The sequence below is a fragment of the Aegilops tauschii genome, chromosome 1, assembly GCF_002575655.3.
Source record: "Aegilops tauschii subsp. strangulata cultivar AL8/78 chromosome 1, Aet v6.0, whole genome shotgun sequence".
NCBI classification, from domain to species: Eukaryota; Viridiplantae; Streptophyta; class Magnoliopsida; order Poales; family Poaceae; genus Aegilops; species Aegilops tauschii.
Window position 1 is genome coordinate 79,444,109 of NC_053035.3, and position 8,015 is coordinate 79,452,123.

Here is an 8,015-nt window from a genome sequence, read left to right on the forward strand (position 1 = left end):
TAGCTCCGATTCTATTGATTCTTTTTGCAAATCGAAGCTCTTCAGTTGAACTTTCAGTTTGGATCTTTTCATTTGAGTTTTACCCTCGCATCTATTGCTTGAGTGCTTATGTATGCTATTGTTTGTTTACGATAGAGTTTCCGGAGTGCGAAGCGTGCTACTACGAGTCACTAGGGATTTCAGATCGTCAGCAAGGCAAGTAACACTTTGATCATACCCTTTATTACCTATTTTTATGCATTAGTTTCAATCCTCAAACATTGCATGATTAGGGTCTGATTAACATGTGGGTATTGGGAAGTAGTTGATGAGGTAGAACCTATTGTCTTTATTTTAAACCCTGGGAGTTACTTCTACGTTATGCTTATACTGCTATGCTATGCTTGTAGACGTGGTTTGGGTTTGAGAGAATCCATGACAGATGTGAGAGTATTATTAATGGTTAAACTTAAGGTGGTTACTTTAATATACATCTGGGTGGATTGGTTGAGGCACCCTGGAGCACCCAGTGGTTGTCTAGGTACCTGGAGCAATCCAGCGTTGTCCTGGGATATCCCGGAGTACCTGTGTGATCATCCTATGGTTCGCCACCCAGGCTCAAAGGGATCATAAGATTATTCATGATAGAAACTTCCATGTGCAGCCACAAGTCATTGTGGGCTCTAGCATAGTTGAGTATGTTGTGTGACCTCTTTCAGTGGTAGGCTAGCAGATGTAGGGGATGTAGGTGGTACTGTCTACCCAGAGTAAAGAGTTAATGCTTCGGAAAGACTGTGTCTCGATCATCCGTTTCTCAAACACCATGTAGTGCGAGAAATTAAACGGAGGAGATCGAGTCTTGTGGGGAAAAGTGCGCAAACCTCTGCAGAGTGTATAAACTAATCATGGTTAGCCGTATCCCCAGTTATGGACATCTTGAGTATCTGGTACCTGAATTATTAATTTGATCTCATCACTCTATTTAATTAATTTGATTGGGTTGATAAATATTTAATTTGGGATTGAGTTGGAGGAACCTTCTCAATGTTTTAAACAAACTTTGTAGTTAAATAAAATATATTCCTTTGTTGTAGGGAAAAACTAGCTTTCTGCAAAAATAACCTTAGAGCCTCCACCAGCCAAATATGCATATAGTTATAGTTGTTTCATGTTCATTGCTCTACAGTGTTATTTTGCCAGCATATTCCATGTGCTGACCTACACAGGCCGCAACGTATTATGTTGCAGAATTTTCAGACGATGAGTAAGGTGCGCTAGGTCGTTGTCGTGCACTCAGCTATGCCGTTGGAGTTGATGGACTCATTTATCTTTGAAGCTTCCGCTGTTATCTTATTTAGATGACCTTCAGCCATATTATTGTAATAAGTTCTCTTTTGAGACATTCAATGTAATAAGTGTGTGAATGAACTCTGTTATAAATCCTCAAGTACTGTGTGTGTCAGCATTACCGATCCAGGGATTACACTTATACACAGAGATTTGACCGTCTGAGGTCGGATCGCTACAAGATGGTATCAGAGCACACGCTGACTTTAGGACGCGACCACTAAGATAAGCCATAGGACTTTCTTCTCTACCCATTTCTGACCCTTCTCCATTTTCCACTCTATAGATGGCGGACCCAAGGAACAAGTTTGCTCAACCGGATGAAGACACACCTTTTGGACGACACTTGAAGGAAGCCACTAAGTACCTGAGCATCGGAATACCAAGCTTCATGGAGACCTACACCACCACTCTACCGGAAGAAGAGTGCTGGACAATTCGAGTACATGTTCCAGGAAGGACATTCACCCCAGTTACTGAGCTCATAGAGTTTTCTTTTGATGCACCAACCTGGAGTCTGGGAAAGAGCATGGCCGCTCACATCGCCATGGGACACATCGGCGAAGTATACAACAAGGATCTTAAGGACACCATCTACCAGATATGTGCACGCCGAGATGAGCAATGGGAAATGATTTGCACCAGGAAGGATAAATCTATTGCAACCTACATCCATGAGTTAAACCAGCACATTCATCGTCAGGAGAACCAGATGTGCGCCAACATGATCGACCTGAAGAAGGTGATGACCAGGAACATGGAGCTAGAGGAGGAACTCAAGTCTACACGCGATGGATATGAAGAAGAAATTTCAGTACTACTGGAAAAAATGAAGACCTGAAAAAGAAGCTAGGAATATTCATGGGAGTTCCCGAACCTAAGGTGGCCATTGATGTCTACTATGCAACCTTCTTCTTGTAGACGTTGTTGGGCCTTCAAGTGCAGAGGTTTGTAGGACAGTAGCAAATTTCCCTAAAGTGGATGACCTAAGGTTTATAAATCCGTGGGAGGCGTAGGATGAAGATGGTCTCTCTCAAACAACCCTGCAACCAAATAACAAAGAGTCTCTTGTGTCCCCAACACACCCAATACAATGGTAAATTGTATAGGTGCAGTAGTTTGGCGAAGAGATGGTGATACAAGTGCAATATGGATGGTAGATATAGGTTTTTGTAATCTGAAAATATAAAAACAGCAAGGTAGCAAGCGATAAAAGTGAGCGTAAAAGGTATTGCAATGCTAGGAAACAAGGCCTAGGGTTCATACTTTCACTAGTGCAAGTTCTCTCAACAATAATAACATAATTGGATCATATAACTATCCCTCAACATGCAACAAAGAGTCACTCCAAAGTCACTAATAGCGGAGAACGAACGAAGAGATTATGGTAGGGTACGAAACCACCTCAAAGTTATTCTTTCCAATCAATCCGTTGGGCTATTCCTATAAGTGTCACAAACAGCCCTAGAGTTCGTACTAGAATAACACCTTAAGACACAAATCAACCAAACCCTAATGTCACCTAGATACTCCAATGTCACCTCAAGTATCTATGGGTATGATTATACGATATGCATCACACAATCTCAGATTCATCTATTCAACCAACACATAGAACCTCAAAGAGTGCCCCAAAGTTTCTACCGGAGAGTCAAGACGAAAACCTGTGGCAACCCCTATGCATAGGTTCATGGGCGGAACCCACAAGTTGATCACCAAAACATACATCAAGTGAATCACGTGACATCCCATTGTCACCACAGATACGCACGGCAAGACATACATCAAGTGTTCTCAAATCATTAAAGACTCAATCCGATAAGATGACTTCAAAGGGAAAACTCAATCCATTACAAGAGAGTAGAGGGGGAGAAGCAACATAAGATCCAACTATAATAGCAAAGCTCGCGATACATCAAGATCGTGCCAAATCAAGAACACGAGAGAGAGAGAGAGAGAGAGAGAGAGAGAGAGAGAGATCAAACACATAGCTACTGGTATATACCATGAGCCCCGAGGGTGAACTACTCCCTCCTCATCATGGAGAGCGCCGGGATGATGAAGATGGCCACCGGTGAGGGTTCCCCCCTCCGGCAGGGTGCCGGAACAGGGTCCCGATTGGTTTTTGGTAGCTACATAGGCTTGCGGCGGCGGAACTCCCGATCTCTTCTGTTCCCCGATCGTTTTAGGGTATATGTATATATATATATAGGTGAAAGAAGTACGTCAGGGGAGCCACAAGGGGCCCACGAGGGTGGAGGGCGCGCCTAGGGGGGGTGGGCGCGCCCCCCTGCCTCGTGCCTTCCTTGTTGCTTTCTTGACGTGGACTCCAAGTCTCCCGGGTTGCTTTCTTTCCAAAAATAACTTCTCCAGAAGGTTTCATTCCGTTTCGACTCCGTTTGATATTCCTTTTCTTCGAAACACTGAAACAAGGGAAAAAACAGGAACTGGCACTGGGCTCTGGGTCAATAGGTTAGTCCCAAAAGTAATATAAAAGTGCATAGTAAAGCCCATAAAACATCCAAGATGGATAATATAATAGCATGAATACTTCATAAATTATAGATACGTTGGAGACGTATCAGCATCCCCAAGCTTAATTCCTGCTCGTCGTCGAGTAGGTAAATGATAAAAGAAAGAATTTATGAAGTGTCAATGCTAGCAGGTGCATAAGTTTGATCAATGATAATTTCAATCACCTTTTCTAGCATCATTATATGTCATAACAGCAGCTCATATCATAAAACTTTGCATGATCAAGTAATAAACTATTTACATGTTAAAGTATAGATCATAAACTTTCTTGAAAACTAACAAACCGTGTTATTAGTCATGAAACAATTACAATTCATCTTATTTTCATGAAGAGTCTATGTCAGAGCTTTGATTCAGCAAACTTCACATACTCAACTATCATTTAGTCTTCCATGATTGCTACCACTCAAAGCATATTTTTAGAACAAATATTATTCATCGAACACAGAGAAAGATAGGGGCTTAATGTTTTGCCTCCCAACTCATTTATCATATAGATAATTGTCAACAATAATAATTCATGTTCAAATATATTTGAATGGCCATATATGCTTAGATCTTTCCATCACATGATGCTTGCAAACTAAATAGTAGGTTGGAATGAGAAGGAATATTACTGACTCTTGCATAAAAGTAAAAGATAGGCCCTTCGCAGAGGGAAGCATGGATTTGTAGAGGTGCCAGAGTTCGAAGCAAAAACAGAGATGAAAATAATTTTGAGAGGTATGCTTTCATTGTCAACATAACGACCAAGAGTTCCCAATATCTTCCATACTACATACATTATAGGCAGTTCCCAGACAGGAAGGTAAATATTTTTACTCCCCCTCCACCAACAATCATCAATCCATGGCTTGCCCGAAACAACGGGTGCCTCCAACTAACATCAAACCTGGGGGAGTTTTGTTTGCAATTATTTTTTATTTGATTTCGATCTTTTGATCATGGGACTGGGCATCCCAGTTACCGGCCATTTTCTTGTGAATGATGAGCGGAGTCCACTCATCGTGAGAATAACCCACCTAGCATGGAAGATACTGCTAACCCGTAGTCGCTACATGAGCGATTCGGGCATACAAAACAGATTATTATTTGAAGGTTTAGAGTTTGGCACATGCAAATTTACTTGGAACGGCAGGTAAATACCGCATATAGGTAGATATGGTGGACACTCATGGAAGAAACTTGGTTCAAGGAGTTTGGATGCACAAGCAGTATTCCCGCTTAGTACATATATTTTGGCTAGCAAAGGATTCTAAATAGCAAGCACCACATGTTAGAGGATCCAAAACAATATAACTTATACAAATATACCCAAGCATAACTCATTATGTTGTCTTCCTTGTCCAACTTCAACTAATTTGCTCAGGTTTGAAAATAATTAATGGGGCTCACAATCATAGAAGATGTCCAAGATAGTATATTTATATGTGAAATCTCTCTTCCTTCAATATTCTTTCATGAATTGTTCAAGTGACCAATACAATGTTTGCTAACCTTCAAAAAATTTACCACCTCTACTTCTTATATGTAAAGTCATTACTCCCCATGGGATAAGCATATGAAACAAATATAATTTTAGATTTATGACATTCAAATCATTCAACCATTTACTCATAAGATATAAGTGAAGCACACGAGTAAATGACAAACTACTCCAAAAAGATATAAGTGAAGACCAATGAGTAGTTAAATAATTGTAGCTATGTGAAGACTCTCTCTCTCATTTAAGAATTTCAGATCTTGGTATTTTATTCAAACAGAAAGCAAAACTAAAGAAAATAAAATGACGCTCCAAGCAAAACACATATCATGTGGTGAATAAAAATATAGCTCCAAGTAAAGTTACCGATGAACGAAGACGAAAGAGGGGATGCCATCCGGGGCATCCCCATGCTTAGGCTCTTGGTTGTCCTTGAATATTACCTTGGGGTGCCTTGGGCATCCCCAAGCTTAGGCTCTTGCCACTCCTTATTCCATAGTCCATCGAATCTTTACCCAAAACTTGAAAACTTCACAACACAAAACTTAACAGAAAACTCGTAAGCTCCGTTAGCGAAAGAAAACAAAACACAACTTCAAGGTACTGTAATGAACTCATTCTTTATTTGTATTGGTGTTAAACCTACTGTATTCCAACTTCTCTATGGTTTATAAACTATTTTACTAGCCATAGAGTCATCAAAATAAGCAAACAACACACGAAAAACAGAACAGTCTGTAGTAATCTGTAACTAACGCAAACTTCTGTAACTCCAAAAATTCTAAAATAATTGGTGGACCTGAGGAATTTGTCTAGTAATCATCTGAAAAAAGAATCAACTAAATAGCACTCTCCAGTAAAAAGTTTTAGCTAATCTCGTGAACGCTAAAGTTTCTGTTTTTTACAGCATGATCATAAAGACTTCACCCAAGTCTTCCCAAAGGTTCTACTTGGCACAAACACTAATTAAAACACAAAACCACATCTAAACAGAAGCTAGATGGATTATTTATTCGTAAACAGAACCAAAAAGCAAGAAACTAAAATAAAATTGGGTTGCCTCCCAACAAGCGCTATCGTTTAACGCCCCTAGCTAGGCATGATGATTTCAATGATGCTCACATAAAAGATAAGAATTAAAACATAAAGAGAGCATCATGAAGAATATGGCTAGCACATTTAAGTCTAACCCACTTCCTATGCATAGGGATTTTGTGAGCAAACAACTTATGGGAACAATAATCAACTAGCATAGGAAGGCCAAACAAGTATAACTTCAAAACTTTAAGCACATAGAGAGGAAACTTGATATTATTGCAATTCCTACAAGCATATGTTCCTCCCTCATAATAATTTTCAGTAGCATCATGAATGAGTTCAACAATATAACCAGCACCTAAAGCATTCTTTTCATGATCCACTTGCATAGAAATTTTACTACTCTCCACATAAGCAAAATTCTTCTCATTCGGAATAGTGGGAGTATCATAAGAGACTTGAATACTATAAATTGTTTCCACATTAAACGAGTAATGTTCAGAAAAAGGGTAATCATAATCATGACAAGTTTTATAAATATAATCATCACTACTTTTTATAGCATAAGTTTCATCACAATAATCATCATAAGTAACAACTTTGTTCTCATCATAATCGATTGAAACCTCTTCCAAGATAGTGGAATCATTACTAAATAAAGTCATGACCTCTCCAAATCCACTTTCATAAATATTATAAGATTCAACATCCTCCAAAATAGTGGGATCATTACTTCCTAAAGTTGACACTCTTCCAAACCCACTTTCATCAATATAATCATCATAGGTAGAAGGCATGCTATCATCGTAACAACTTTGCATATCAAAACTTGGGAGGCTAAAAATATCATCTTCATTAAACATAGCATCCCCAAGCTTGGGACAAACATTAATTGCAGAAAATATATTTCTCAAAAACATCATCTTCATCAAACATAGCATCCCCAAGCTTGGGCCTTTTCATATCATAAGCATAATCACTCTCATCATTAATAGTATGGATAGCACCAATAGTATAGCAATTATCATATTCTTCCAAGCAAGTGCCAAAAAGATTTTCAAGATCATAAGAAGTATCATTATCTTCTCAATCATAATCATCACAACAAGCAATAGGCATAACGAGATCATCATCAAGTGCATCATCTTCCACAATTATTTTTGATTCATTTTCATGAGGCACAACAAAAATAGGAGTAACATTATTTGGGAGGGATACCTTTTTACCTCTCTTCCTTTTTCTTTTCTTCTTCTTCACCACATCATGTGTGGGTTCAATCCTCTTTTTGGAGCTCCTTATTAATGAGATTGGTTGAATAGAAGGCTCCTCCTCGTTACCTGATTCATCATAAGAAATAATAGGAGGATATTGGGAGGTCTCTTCCCTTTCATTAGTATTCTCTTCATCTTCTATTTTCTTTCTTTTCTTTATGTACTTGGCAATATAAGGATTTTCAATGCAATTCACCGCACAATACATATAAATTTCTTCTAGATCAAAACCAAGAAGTTTATAACGGGCAAATTCTGGAAGATGACTAGTTATATGTTTCATTTCTTCGCAACACATAAGCAAGCTAAGTTCATTATAATGTGCAAGGGAAATCAACTCATCACAATTTTTGGACACGATT